Here is a 15,997-nt window from a genome sequence, read left to right as displayed (position 1 = left end):
TCTCCTGGGTAACGTGCAACAAGGCTCCATTTGTTAAATCTTCTGGATGAGTTACTTCCAGCGGTTTTCTAATTCTTTGCAGCGGCGGAGCTGCGTCTGCAGTGGTTGAGCAGCACACTGCGTTACAGTCTAATTGACTTCTGCATCGTCATTTATTTCCTCAAGATAAACTGCAGGCTCCTCAAATGGATTAACACAGTGTTGCAAACTGGTCCATTACAGACCAGTTTTCTCTAGTCTGTGCGTTAAATTCAAGTCTCCAGATCCCAGAAATGGTGCGTTAAATTCAAGTCTGGAGACTTGAATTTAACGCACAATTTCAACCAAAGGTTTCGAATGCGCTTCCTAACCAGAAGCTCCAAAGAGTTATTTAACAATATGAGGTGTTCAATTTATTTTTAACATTGTATTTTCATACATTTATGCTAGGGGTGCCCAAGTCTAGTTTTCCAGAGCTACCATCTGCAACTTTAGATGCGTTCCTTCTCTAACACACCTGGATCATTTACTCATTATAAGGCTCTACAGAACTGAGTTGCTGCTGATGAGGGAAGTCAACCTTTTGTCTGGGGTGTGTTTTAGCAGAGATGCATCTAAAAGTTGCAGCTGAAGGACTGCACCTGGGCACTCCTGATTTGTACCGTCAATGTGGCCCGTTGAGGGTGGCCAATATGCTGAAGTGGCCCTCGGTGAAATTGAGTTTGACACCCCTGGACTAAAGTGAGGCTCGCTCCCCCTTACATTATTCATGTCAATGGATTTATTATTGTAGAATAATTTTAAACATCACAGCATTATGCTGTGCTGTGAACGTCTGTCTTCTCATGTCCTTTCGTCTTTCTAGCCTTCCTGTACCGCTTGTTTAACGAGTGTCTGTACAACTGAATGGCATTCAATTTAGTAGGATATTATCCGTCTGGAGGTTAGGGCTTCGTCTAATTCACTCCTACTCTGTTGTCACAACATTAAGACCCCCCATCCCACCCATTCCTCCTCTGTTACATCGACCTTCTGATAATAATGCTTGATTATGATGTCTACCCAAACTCCTCCACTTCTAGCCCCCCACAACTCATCCCCAGCTAAATGAAAGTAAGGAGTGGATGAGCTTCTCCTACGCTGCTTTAACAGCATTAAAGTTTTGGGGCAGCTACAGTTTCCAATTATTTTCATCTAGAAAGAAACACGAGACTCACAAGTATCATTAGCAAGCAGACATAATCTAATCACTCATGACAGAATGTATGTGTATTTGTGTGTGTGTCTGTGCTAGGTAAGGTGCTGGTAGGCCACACTCACTCTAGCTGAGATTATGAAAAGTGAACTTTTTGGACTTTTTTGTTTGATAAATAATTTATATATAACTAGGTATAAAGTCTTTGTTTTACTGCAAACACAGTAATTAATGTTTAGTCCGTGTCAGAGGCCAGAAGGTATCACTGTGAAGTGTCAGATAATGAGACTGAATGATGTGGAAGAATAAATGAGATCAATACAGACAGAACAATAAACAGGTTGAGACAATAGCTGAAAATCATGGAAAAGTCAAATCACAAAAGACAAAACAAGATGAATAAGAACACTAAGCTTGTGAACAATCAGCAATGTGGCTGAAGTATCCTGCCTAAGGAAGCAATGGCTGACAGGCAGAGTGGGGGTTCAAACCGGCAGCCCATCAGTAATAGGATGAACTTCTAGCTCCTGAGCCACTGTCACCAGAGGAAAACACTACTCAACAGGACAGGGGTCAGGAGTGAAAGAAAGATGGGGAAAAAAGATCTAAGGACTGATCTTGGTATGATAGTAGGTAAAGAGATGGATGTGAAAAAGAGGTGGAGAGAGCTGAGGGGCAAAAAAACAGTGGAAGGAAAAGATGGAACCAGTAAGGAGAGTGGTGAATGAAAAGTGACACAAACACTGTCAGAGATGGGGAAAAAGAAACTGCTTAAAAAAGAAATAAAAACAGAAAAAAGTGTCAAAAGATGAGGAGGAGAAAAGGAAGAAAAGAATTGGAAGAACAGAAACCAGAAAAAGAACGAGTAAATGAAGAGATCAAGTGGTGAGAAAAAATATCATGAGAAAAGTGAATAAAAGGTGTGGAGAGGAAAGAAAGGAGTGGATGACAAGAAGAGGAAAATCTCTGTGGTGGAAACATGGATCATCAGAAAAATATCTAGGCATTATACTCTTCTGTGTGTGTGTGTGTGTGTGTGTGTGCGTGCGTGCGTGCGGGTGTGTGCATGTGCGCGCGTATGTGTGTGTGTATATGCATGTAGATGTGTATCAGAGAGGATGGGGTGCAGGCTGCCTCCTCATGTTGCAATTTTGTACTTTGGCTTTTTTGTCCCTGCAGTTCCTGTCAGCCTCCATTAACTCACTTACATCACTGTTTCTTTGCATTAATCTATCGAGTCAGGTTTTTGGCCTGTAGCAGTCAGTGTAGAGTGGTAAAATGTATCAGATTGATAAAGTTCTTGGATCTGTGCAGTAGTCATAAAAAGACCTTTCAGATAGCTCCCTATCCAGAGTGATGGTCCGGCATCTGCAGCTGAGAAAATTCCAGTCAGTACTGCAGACTTTTGGAATGTAATAAAATATAATTGTTGTCAGAAATGTCAACAACGTCTCAGTCTAAGCCTCAGTGGAAGCAAGATAATAGTTATTAGATGCATCTTACTTATCTTTTGTATTTTTATTTGAGCTTTTTTTGAAGTGGTAGATAGAGCTGAGCTGATCTCCTCTGTTTTTGATGCTGGAGAACAGCCAACCTGCTGCTTCAATTTGGGATTTTCAGTACCATGAAGCTACTTCCATCTTTTCTGGGCCCGGCACCTGGACACGTCTGAAGGAAACCTCCAGATTAAGACCATTAAGATAGCTTCTGAACCAATCAATGTGCAAGGAATGAACATGATAAAACGCTTTACCATGAGCTCAGAGCTCATTATAATCTACAAATTATTTTAAGTAAAACAAATCTTTTTGAAAATCTTTTAACCTATACATTTAATATCTACTGGACTGATCCACAGAGTTTATTCCTTCAGTGGTTGTGACTTGATGTTTGTCAGGAGGCTTCACTTCTTCTCCTGCTGGGTCTAACTCAGGATCAAACATGGGGTTGTGTGTCTACAAGCAGACGCTGTGTGTCTGCTTGTAGACACTTTTAGTGTTGGAAGTGCTAATGTAAATGGTGACTCAGGAGGGCGTGGCCACAACAGATTATTTGTATAATCTGATGTAGCAATGCATTCCTTAATGAGCTCAAAACAGGTAGAACTGGTCGGGTGAAATCTTAATATCTAAGAATGACTTTGTGTATAAAATGTAATGAACATGTTTTGTATAGTTCACAGACCTATCCTAGCTTGTTCAAGGAAGCATAATAGTGAACCTTTAACACTTCAAGTTACAGAGAAATTAACTTTCAATCTTTTCATCCTCATAATAGTTTCTAAAAGTATCAGATAAAGAAATAGATAAACTAGTACCATGGTTCTTTATTTTATTTTTAATTTTATTCTTATACTAATGTTATTCTTGTCAGTTTTGATGGATGACATGTATATTTGTTTGTTTGTCCAAAAACTGCATTCTTTGAGTATTACACACCGAAATTCATAATGTAGAATTAGCTTTTGGACTTGATTGAAATACCAGAGAATCAACAAACAGCAACAGTGGCACAAGGCTTAATGTTGAAAGCCATTCAGACTTGTCAATATTAAAATATGATTCCAGTTTTGCTCACTAGATAAAATTAATTACATCCTACTGCAGCAGGCGGTAGGCCTGCGGCTGGTAATATTTATAAAGGTACAGAAAAATTCCAGACTCGGACCAGATGTTGCAGAAGCCGTTAGGTTAATGTCAGACAAATACTCATAACTGGAGCTAAAAAATATGCAGAGGGGATTTCCTTTCCCACCCACCACTCTGTGTGTGTGTGGTTGTTTGTGTGGTTGCAGTGGTGCATTTTAAGCATCCACTCACTTTTGTGTGTTTGTCATTGACATTTGGTTTGGCCTAGTCCTCCAGCAGAGAGGAAGCAAGTTAAATACAAACTGTAGGTGGAGATATATGGTGGAGGTTGAGATACATCTGCATGCTTTCTCATCGTTGATTGTTTAATCTAATCTTAGAAACAACATAGAGTCCTACAACGTGCTGTAACCTCAGTAGAGACATCATCAAACTGCTTGTGGGCAGGTAGCGGACGGTTCAGACACACACTAAAATACTTTAAACCTGACAGAACTTCAATGTGAAACAACAGTCAAACAAACTGCAACAGTCTGAATATTATTTTAAAAGTTTGCTTTTGTTTAAAATGTCTAATCAAACCACCACATATCCACCACAACACAATATATTAAAACTATCAACATAGAGCTAAATTCAGTTCAGTCCACTACACTGATTACAGTTTAGAAATAATTTCATGCCATCTTTCACAATTCCCCTTTAATAAAAGTACAATAAAGCCACAATTTAGGAGAGCCGTTCACAAAGCCCTGAACTCAGTCACAGAAAATATCTGTGGCCAGAGATGAACAGGTATGTGTGACCAGGGAGGCCTGCAAACCTGGCCCAGTTCTACTGGTTCTGTCAGAAGAAACCTAAAATGTTTCATCTAAGCTTTACAGTTTGAAAATATCATAAATATTGAGATAGATGTAAACTTCTGAATTTAATAAAGTTATAAAAAATCTCCTCCTCAATATCCTCATATTTTGCAAGTAAAAATGACCTTGGTAATTCTGAGTTACAACAGGAACAAGTACAGTGTGGTTTAATGTCAGGTGGTTACTTAAATATCAAGTTTCAATAGTAAGAAGATTGAGTTCAGGATAAGTTTGTGCCCCGAGTTGCAGCAGTGTCCAATTAAAAGTTACGCTTAGAATGAATGTTACCACAAAATTTCCTTGATCTATTTTCATGACAAATACCAGATGATGATCATATTGGCTTATGCACTCATATTTATAAGTTCACAATGAGAAGAACCAGAAGATGCAGAGCTATGGATCCAATAATTTCTTGGCAAATATCTTTCCATCATCCCTTTTCAATGGCTGACGCTTTTTGTCTCTTAGCTTCTTCTGCAAACATGATCGATAACAAATATCTGTATGCAATCAGCTGTAATAATATTACATTTATTTCTTTCATTTATATCATTTAACTGGATGACAATCCCATTGAATTTGATTTGTCAATTTATCATCAGGAACTAATCAATTTATATTGAAGCATTTAGCTTTTCTCCCCGACAGAAAGTGAAAGAGAGGCAGCTGCAGAGACTTCCTGACAGATGGGAGGAGGAAGAGCTGCCTTTGCTGCTGCAGGTTCCCAGAGTGAGAACCGTGGATTTTAAAATCTACTGGACGCCGCTGTCTGCTGCATTGTAGTCCACCATCAACATTCAACCCATTCTTACATTTATTGAACATAAAATCTTTCTTGTCAGACATTTAGTTAATCAGGCACGTGCAGAGTGGGGAGCTGGGAGTGCTTGAGCACCTGCCCCTTTTGCTCCTTGCCCCCAAGTGCCCTTTTGGTCAATTTTTTATTTTATTTATTTTTTTGGTATTATTATTTCCTAAGCCCTCTTCTGACACATAAAAACATGTACTAAAATTATTTGCTTTTTTGTTTTTGTTTTTTTTGTACAACATAATAAGCCCTCCGGTCACCTTGTTACCTTTGACCTTTTGCCCGTGACGCATGACGCAGTTGCCTCTCGCGCAGTGAGATAAGGCGGCTAATTGGAGCTGAACGTAGCGAACGTTCCAGATTACAGAACAGTTTTTGGTGAATTAAAAATAAACGTTTTTGGTTAATAAAGTGGAGTAGACTTGCTGCTTGTCAGATGANGAGCTATAATGACGGGTCAATCCTAAATAAAAACCTGTAAAAGGTGCAAAGGACAGAGACTGGGCCCAACAACAAATGGAACGGCTGAGAATGAAGCATGTCTACAGCGTGTGCTTAGTCAAAGTCCTGACCTGAATACAGTTAAAAAAATCTGTGGCAGGACTTCAAAATCTCTACTCGAAATGACTGAAGTTTAAGCTAGTTTGGAAAGACTAGTAGAAAAATACCTGCATAAATCTGCAAGTGTACATCCCACTTTAGTGAAGGTAGTTCACTAAATACTGCATGTTTTCCAGGAACTAACTGAACTTCACTTGTTATAAAAATGCTGTATCAAATATGACTTGGAAGAAATTTTACTTCCTAATTGAACTCTTTGAATTTGGGGCTCTGTCTCTTTAAGAAGCTCCTGCTCTTCTCTGAAACTCCGCCTTCAGGAAGTCGTCATAACATGGCTCCTCTATTAACCCTTTAACAAAAACATTATAACATCATTTACAGCTCAAAAAAGTCGATTTCACATAATAAAAAGTATCGACTCAAGTTGGCTGAATACATTAGAATCAATACTTTTTAAAATCTATTTTCAAAGCATTTGTTCTTCCTCTTTATGTTTTAAAAGGATTTAAGAAATGTTAGTGTTAGAAGAGTTTCAGCTCAGTTTTGGGATGATTTTAATAAAATCAAAATCAGCTAGTTTTAATCCACGTCAACTCAAACTCAGGTCCTTCTTGAGCTCCAGATCTTTAAAAAGCTCTGTATTCACTAATGCTAACCTACTACAGGAACTAATCCTGACCCAACATTAACAGAAACGTTTTATATTTCACACCTGGGGCAGGTTTTTATACTTCTCCTTACGGTTTCCTGTGTGTATGTTTGCATCTCTGAAGCGCTCTTTCTTTCGGCCCGTCGGGGGTTTGCTACCGGTGATGTCACTGCCTTCAATGATAATGCTAATGCGGCTAAAGGACGCAGCGGCAGAAGGAGAAATGATTTTGAAAAAACAAGAGCTTCCTCTGAGACAAAGTGACTGCTGCTATCTGTAACGTGACCAACAAGGAGTGCAGCAGGACTGAACCCCGCGCGCTCTGGCTTCCCCTCTCTCCGGCTCCGACTCGGTCTCCTTGGCTATGAAAGAAGGTCTTATTGAAGCTATGTCAGCTGTCTCAAGGGCATCCAGAACAAAGATGCTTTTCACCCCTCTGCATATCCTCATCTCAACGCTCACATCCTCACCTCTCTCTCTCTCTCTTGTCTCTCCTTCTCTGCCTGTTTATTCGAATTCCCACATCAGGCGCGCGTCTCGTCTGGCTTTTCTTTTTTATTTTCTTTCTTTTACTTCCTCTTTTTTCCCCCCCTCCTCGCTTTGGCCTTTTTGCTCTAGCTTTACGCGTCGGCCGCCGCAGAATAGCAAAAAAGCGAATCCTTCTGCGAGTTTTGAGCGCTTTAGACCAAAGGTGAGGGTGTATTTGTGATCAGCTTTGCCTCTGGTATGTGGAAGTGTGTGTGTATCTGAGAGTGCATGGCAGAGGGTGGGAGGCAGGAGGAGCGGGATGTAGGAAGGCAGCAGCAGCTGGTGGAGATACACAGTGTCAGGGAAGCTCGGGGAGACACACACACATACACAGAGAGAGAGAGAGAGAGAGAGAGAGAGAGAGAGGACAACAGAGGATGCCTCCTTGGCCGGCTGCGTGGAAGGGGGACAGTGGAGCATAACAAACAGGATCCACCTTTCTGCTTGGCTAATTTTCCCCATTAAAACAACCCAGCAGGAGCCTCAGCAGTCCACCAGCTGGAACAGAGGTTATTTTAGAGCCTGTCTTTCACCAGGGTGTGTGTGTGTGTGTGTGTGTGTGTCACTTGCGTCTATTTTGCCGTTTGAATCTGGAGTTAAGGGAAGCATAAAGATCCTCCACAGGAACGGTTTCAATACACTGATATTAATTTCCTTCTCTCCGGTGATGCATAAAGAAATAAAACCTCCACAGTTCCTCTCTGCGCCTGTGTGTGTGTGTGTGTGTGTGTGTGTTTTATCCTGCTAGGCGTCTCCATAATGTGTTCACCACTGATATTGATGTATGTGCCCACATTTGCCCAGTCATCTCTTTATGTGGCTAAAGTCATCAGCCCTCCTCTCATACATCTCAGTCAGATCCTAAACTAATCCCCAACCCTGCTACTCTGACAAGAAAATCCCCGATTTTAATGCATGCACACACGTCTCTCTCTCCGCCGCCGGCCACACACACACACATATCCTCAACTCACACACACACACACACACACACGCACACACACACACACACACACACACTCCTTGCTTGTCTGTGTTACCTGCTTCCTCCATATTCTCTTTACCTTTCGGTAGAGCATGCCTTGCATACGTATCACAGTTTGCGATGCCAAGAGCCTCCTCTGTGTTTGTGTTGTTTCTGGAAATCTATCCTGTTCTAATATTTTCTTTCTCCTTTGTTAATACAAGAGTTTGGCAGCACACAGTTTTTTTTTTTTTTTTTTTTTTTGGTAAAGGCTGGAAGAAGACACAAGTCAAATCTGCTGCAGATTCTATCAGAGAGGAGGAGATGTCCATGATTTAAGGACAAAATATTCAATAAAAACATTCCTTTCCACTTCCCCGATCTGAAACCATTTGTGGTATTGACTGGAGTTTCTAACAAATCTCACTTATTCTGTGGTTAATCATGCTCGCTTGTTATACGTCAGAGATGAATCGCCTGTTTTCGTGGTTGCGAGTCAAAATATCTGTGTTACCAAAAAAAAGAACAACATGTGTTAAACCTGGCTGTATTTTGGGATTAATAACTGGGAAATGAAGGTTTTATGAATGTTATTTTACATAAATATACAACAGAATAAAACAATTGATAGAGTCCAGCAGGTGCTAGCTGCTTAGCAGCTAATGCTAATGTAGCAGGACAACAAAGCCCAATGATTGAGAACACCTGTTGCATCTAATTAACTGCCAGCAGGGGTAAAGTGAGAATAAAGAGAGGCTCTTTTTTCCATGTTTTCTGAAAACCTTCGAAATAGTTCAAGTACAGAAATCCTGACAAACCGATTCTCCTGTTGCTGCTGGGCGAGAAGGAGAGCTCTCCAGTTTAGATGGAGTAATTTGGGGTTGTCTCAGCTCCAGAGACATTATGCATGAAAAGTAGGTAAAATTTGCCCGGTCCTTCCTCCGCAGTTTACTATTCGCCACTCGCCTGAGGTATTAAATTTCATTTCTCCTCAGGGTCTGACAGCAAAGCTGCTGTAGCTCCGGTGTAAATCCGGCTGCTTTATTTCTCCAGGTTTGGTGCGTTTGTTCGCAATTTGCTTCCATTTTGGTTTTATTTGCTGTGGATTTGTTTTGTGTAACCCTACCTTCCCATTCCTGCGTTCAGGCTCAGAGCTGACTGTGCTGGACGGCCGTCAGGGGGACTAGAAATAAGCATAACATTGTAAAACCACGTCTCTCTCATTGGTTTACAATCTAGCTTCCTGATGCTGCACACATTTCATTGGGTGCATTTAAAGAGCATAGCAGCAAATACACCATCTCTTTTGTTGCTACACTAAGTAAGCTAACACTTAGCTAGCTGGCACTGGAGACTTTAGGCCAGCGCTGGTTTTCAGAAAAGTGTTAACAGATTTAGATTCACATTTATTTGTGTCCCAAATGGGGAACTGATGTTACAGCAAGTATAAAACCTAAAAGACAAAGTGTCAAAGTTAAAAAACAAAAAACACAGCAGATGAACTAAGACTTCTCCCTACAGTGCTTTAATCATATTTAATGTGCTGTGGACTGACTTTATATTTAAGCTAGCTAAAACAACTTGTCACAATAACAGTCTGAAGGGTGTCTTGTCTCTTCAAGCAGCTCCAAAGACATTATGCATGAGAAGTTTGGCTTCATTTCTATTTTTCTCTTAAAAATGCAACCAATAGGCATCTAACCCCTAGTTAAATGTAACCACTAGTTACATGCCTATTAACAAATAGTTAATAGGTTTTTGCTCTAATCCCTCTGATTGGCTGCACTGTTTTTTGCTATTGTGGTTTGGCAGTCGAAGGTTTTCTGAACACTTAAAAAATACATATGATTTAACTGAAGCTTTTTATCAAATGGTTAATCAACAAACTCAATTGGTTTGACACATGGACAGATTATTTAAAGAGCACATGCTTCAAATTCCATAAAAAATTGTAGATTTTTATCTAACTTTTCACTTGGAAGAGATTGTTTCATTAAATGTAATATCTGCAGCTGCTTTTAACTAAAACATAAGATTTTAAGATTGTTAGATTTTACAAGAGCTGTGAGTTGATGAAAGGACCCGTAACGAGTCCACTAAAAGAAAATATTCAAATCCTGTCAACTTTTTGTGGCAATATTTAAATGCTTGAAACTCAGATTTTTTAAATTTTAACAAACGTCAGTGTTATTTCAGGGAAGAAGCTCTAACTCTGGTCATTTCTAATCCATGTAATATACACAACCTTTGATCTTTACCATTTGACTCCAATTTTTTAAACATTTTGCAGATATTTTATAGATCTGTTTGGTGTTTCCTGAATGTGGTGCAGATGGTAATTAGACGGTTTATTTTAACTCATGATAAAAAATGAGTCTCTCTTTTTTTGGAAAGCCTAGGTTTGTTTTGTTGGAAATTGTCAATGCATTAAAATGTTTGCTGCATTCCAAACATATATATATAATTAGTTTCATTGTGCTGTCAATTTTCCCAATATTACATCCTTAAATTATATTAGGGACATAGCTACTGTATATTTCATTGAGAAAAAAAAAACAGCCTGAAGTCAAGATTTCATTTTTCCTCCTTTTTTTCAGCAGGCATCTTGCAGATTTTATTTATTTATTTTAAACAGCTACGAGGCATTTTCTGGGTTCCAGATGGATTACTTTCACAGCCTGATAAAAAACTAGCAGTGGGAACATTGTAGTCTGCCAACAGATAACATTCAAGTAACATCCAGCAGAAACGTAGGAAACACTTTCAACAAATCGGCTCCATTTGAAAGGCTTGGAGAGACTTACGCCGCCCAGATCTCCCTCTGTCCTCCAGCTCTGGCAGAGGCGATTTGAATAAAAGAAAAAATAATAATCTACATAGGTCATGACCCTCCAGTCTGATGGGCTGCAGACGGAGCCCCACATCCAGCTCTGAGCCAATGGGAAGGACATCAGAAGACGTCAAGCAAACGTCCTTCCTTTAACATATCCTTTACTAAAAGCCTAGAGATCCGAGATAAGCTTGCAGTTTTACTGAGATGTTCATCAAATATTCGTGTAAACAATGAACAAACACGGCTAGCTTTATTTAAATCAGAAAGACCCGATCACCTGATCCCGAGATTACCTGTCAGCATGATAAATTATTGGCTGAAAATTAATGGTTATCTCTGTGGAATCACCAGATGGCCTCTAAAGCGCAAAACGGCACAACAGCAACACATTACCTTTAATCTATTAAAAGAAAAGAAAACAAGAGAAAAGCTGTCAAAAACTCAAAAACCTCGAGCGTCTGCAGCAGGCTATGTGTAATATTTCTAATTTGGTGGTGTGGAACTTTATTTAGAGGAATCAGAGTAAAGAGGGACAGATTTATTGGTCCATAAAATGTTGCTTTGTTTTCCTTCTGCTCCTCTACGCACTCGTAGTTGTGACTTGACGTAAAAATAAGAATGAAATATTACCAAGAGGTTCATTTATTTCAAGTGAATCAGCTGACAGAAGCGTCCTGTCCTGGTCTGACGCTGACAAACTAAAGCATTTCTTCCTTTAAGGCTCGACAACTGTAATCCTTTACCATCAGGAAATGTTGTATCAACCCACCAGAACCTCTCAGGTCTTCTGGTTCTGGTTCTGCTCTGCATCCCCAGAACCAGAACCAAATGAGGAGAAGCAGCATTCAGCTTCTATGCGCCACAAATCTGTAAGAAACTTCCAGAAAACTGCAAAACAGATGAAACACTGACTTCCTTTAAATCTCGACTAAAATCCACCAGTTCAGAGTTGTATTTGAAATGTAATCAATTACGAATTTAGTGATGGCTCTTGACTTAATGTTTTGATTGTTGATTCTATGTTGCATGACTTTGTGTTTTTGTTTGTTATGATGTAAAGCACTTTGAAATGCCTTGCTGCTGAAATGTGCTATGCAAATAAAATTTGATTGATTGATACCAGGAAATCCACATAATGTAGTTAAAACCGACTGTCGCTACGCGTTCGTCCAGGAAGAGGGAAACGTCGCAAGTCAGTGACTCCGTGTTTTCTTAGAAACATTTTAAACTAACTTGAACAATAAACAGTTTAATGCACTGCTTTTTTTTTTGTAAAATACTGAGACATTTGTTGTGAACTGGCCTCATAAACTGAACTAATTCTAATCATATATATTATCTACACACAGATTGATGATTTCAAGCCTTTCTTTCAGTTCAATATGCAGATTTTCTGCTTCAAGTGAAGGAAAACATAATTTAAAGATTATTGGAATTGAACAGAACTGATCACCTGCTAAAGCCTTGTTGTTTTCTAAACGCTGATTTATTAAATGTGACTACATCAATGGTTTACATGTGATGTTTATGTTGGAAATCTCTGATCTAGGACTCAACTATTTTCTGTGAAGACTTAAGCTTTTTTTTCCATTTAATATTAGTATTTTTCATGTAGATAAGTCAAGTATTTTCCTTTTTTTAATGACAGGAGGATTTTCAAAGATTGTAGTTTGATCACATGCAGACAACAGCCTGTTTGTGAAGTTAAAATCTACATTTAATTTAAACAGGTTTTTTGCGTCGTTTTGCTAAATTAACGTCTCCTTAGATTTTAAATGAAATGTCTCCACTCAGGCAGGAAGAGAACGGTTTGTGCAAGACGCATTCCTCGTGTCAAAGTTTCATCTAACGTCACCAGGAAAGAGATTTAGTATTTATTTCTTCTGCCATCTGCCAGATATTTAAGTACCAGCAGCCATATTTGTGTCGTTATTGTGAATGTGTAATGCAGATTCTTGTATCCCCCGGTCTTATTTCCCAACAGGGCAAAAATGAGGATTTGATCTTTATTTTATCCGTCCAGGCGCTGAAATAAAAGCAGGAACTCTTGCTCCAGGGTATAAAACCACGTCTCAAAACTCAATTTGAGGAATCTTACAGGAACTTATCCACGTTTCTGCATTTCATCTGCTTCCTGCTGCGAACGTGACGAAGAATAAAACATGGAAAGATGCTACTGGTAAGTTTAATGCTCATTTACCGTCTTTCTGGTAGCGATAAACATTCTACTTGTATAACAATGTTTCATTTAAAACAAAATACTTCTTATTTTTACACTACTTGTTGCTTAAACTTGAGTTGAAAGCTAAAGTGTAAAAATGACCAGAGTTTTCTCCAGTTGAATGGAGCATAAAATAGAGTCACCCCCACCTGTTGCTGTTACTGCTTGTCAGCTGGCTGAAAGAGGAATGTTACTTTTCCACTGGATGAAAAGACACATTTGGTTGTTTGAAAATGCTTCCAGTCATTAGAAACACTCCATGATAGTAACCATGCCTCTAGTTCAGGAAATGATACCTGAAACTACAGCAAGTTAGCAGCAGGCTGAAAACCTGACTCTCTTTTTGCACTTATGTAACTCCATAAAGAGCAGAAAAGTAAATATATTATGCAGAATAGGCCATACTTTAATGTTACTAGAAGACTGTTTCACTTTTTTTTCTGTGTTAATTTCGTAGATTTCCATGTCATAAAATGTTTGACATTTTTAAAAGGTATAGTTTTTATTTTCACAAACAAAAATCTCTGTAGTGAACTGTGAGTTTTGAATTGAACCTAAATTATATTTAGGTTTAGCCTCTTCGATTCAGACTCAGACCGACTGCTGAGTCTCACTTGAAAACAACCACAGACACTCAAATGTCAGCCACAAAAACTAAATTATGTCTTCAAGATTTTTACAAATACCTGCATTTTTATATGTAACGCTATTGATTACTTGGTTTTTACACTGTTTCCTTTTAATTTCTGAATTTTATTGCATAATAACCCTGATAATAAAGCTACTCTATCACTCAAACTTTACTTGTAGAGCAGTTTTCATATGTCCAAGTGTAGCAGGAAAAGAAAAAGCTTTAGAGGTGAGAATGGAGAAACATAATAAAGTAATTAGACATATAAAACAAATAATGTCATTAAAACTGTGAAGAATTGAATTGAAAGCTGTGACAATTAGTAATGGATATTAAATACTACAAATATGACTGTTTATGTCTAAGAAAATAAATCTAGTAAAACAATAAAGCAGTCTAGAACAATACATGCAAAACTTAAATAGTAAGTTACAATATTATCAAAAGTACATGTCAGCAATTACAATTACTAGTAACAACTTTCACATCAATAAAATGATCCTAAATATAGTAAAATTAAAATAAAATAATGACGTACAGCAGATAATAAATAAGTTATAAATTTCAACTAAAAGCCAGATTAAGGAGTTTTTATGTCGCCTTGGTAATTAATTGTAACTGTGTTGCATTCATTATTAGGACTTCCTGCACGTAAACAATCCCAGCTCAGTCACCTGCACAAACACGGCTGTTTGCATTAGAAATATCTTAAAAGCGCATTACCGCTTTAATTCTGCCGCTTCTTCGGATTGCCATTATCACACTCGCTAAGTGAATGGACTGTCTGTATTTACCAGAGAACAGCAATCAGGTGCGGTTGAACTTGGTATGTGTGTGTGTGTGAGTGTGTACAAAAGCAACACACACACACACACAGGATGAAGCTGACAAATGGCGGTACAGCAGCTCACTTAGATGGTAAATGTGTGTTTAAACCAAGCAGAGTGACGCTTGCATGCGCAACACTTAGTGGCGGTCAATGATAAAAGATTGATTTCATCCTCTTTCTCTCACACTTTACAACACACACACACACACACACACACACACACAGTGCAATATGAGTGATGCGATTCAACACACCTCTCTACAGCCACTCTGCTTTCCATCCCGTCGCCTGAGCAGAATACTAATCACTGGATCACATTACTGAGAGCAGGGAGAGAGGTCTCTGCTACCACATAAAAAACGGGAAAGAAGAGGCACAGAACGGCGTGAGTTATATCAGATAACAGAAACATAAAGGTGTGCGTCACAGACTGCGGCCCGGCTCGCATCTGCGCAGCCGTCCTGTGAGCAGCATGCTGATACCGCAGCTCAGAGATGAGTCGGTTCTGCTCAGGTGGAAGCTGAACTGAACTGCTGGGTCGGAAAAAACCCCACTGGAAGTCGAGATGAGATCTGGAGCGCAAGGGAAAGTTTGGCGAAACCAAAAGAAAACGGAGCAGCAACCATGCGGATAAAATCATAATTAGCTTACCAAACAGCTAAAGCTGTCTTCTGAACACCGGTGGAAGGTCTAAGGATAACCGTGAAGGTTTTTGAGTCGAGGTTCCAACCTGGTGAGGTCGCAGCTACAGGGTTTTTCTTCACTGATAAACTGAGATTTCTTTCTCTAGCAGCTGAACATGTAACATTTTAAATCAAGTTAAACCAAACTTCTAAACACGGTTTCTAATATATTGTTCATAAAGCTTAAACTCATTTTATTGAGAAGGCAGAGAAGAGAAACAGCAACACTTTCCCACTGCTCACAAGAAAGACAAATTCAGTCATTTGGACACAGTTTGTGAAAGATACAGAGCTTTGACAGGGACGCTAAACAAGCCACACTCTTCACTTTTACTAGCTAATTCTGCTAATTCTAATGCTAATTCTCCGTGAAACAGCCAACAACAGGCTAGCTACCTGAGCAGAGAGCCTGACCACTGAACCACCTAATATCTGCCTTTTATACTTGTGTTACTCTTTAAAGAGTATTCATCAGAATCCAACCAAAAAAGTCACATATAGGTCACGTATGGGCAAAAAAAAAAAAAAAATATTTGGGTGGTATTTTCCTGCTGTCTGAATGTAGCCCGTGTATGAAAGTTCAAATAAGAATGAGTAAATATATGTTAAAGACATTTTACTGTGACTCTACTGGTTATTTTTATACATCAGTGGGAATAACT

The 15,997-nt window shown here is 39.0% G+C and overlaps 1 long non-coding RNA gene across 1 annotated transcript in view; it reads right to left on the bottom strand.

The window, feature by feature from the left end:
* LOC106936750 (uncharacterized) overlaps positions 1–15,997 on the bottom strand; it is a 31,062-nt gene that overhangs the window by 4,359 nt on the left and 10,706 nt on the right. The window contains exon 2 of the long non-coding RNA XR_001422205.1: positions 9,265–9,321. This is a non-coding gene — a long non-coding RNA (uncharacterized LOC106936750). The remainder of the gene's footprint in view (positions 1–9,264; positions 9,322–15,997) is intronic.

Source organism: Poecilia latipinna, unplaced genomic scaffold, assembly GCF_001443285.1.
Source record: "Poecilia latipinna isolate Pla-1442-1.1 unplaced genomic scaffold, P_latipinna-1.0 Scaffold2209, whole genome shotgun sequence".
Classification (NCBI taxonomy): Eukaryota; Metazoa; Chordata; class Actinopteri; order Cyprinodontiformes; family Poeciliidae; genus Poecilia; species Poecilia latipinna.
This window is presented reverse-complemented; position numbering and strand designations above follow the sequence as displayed.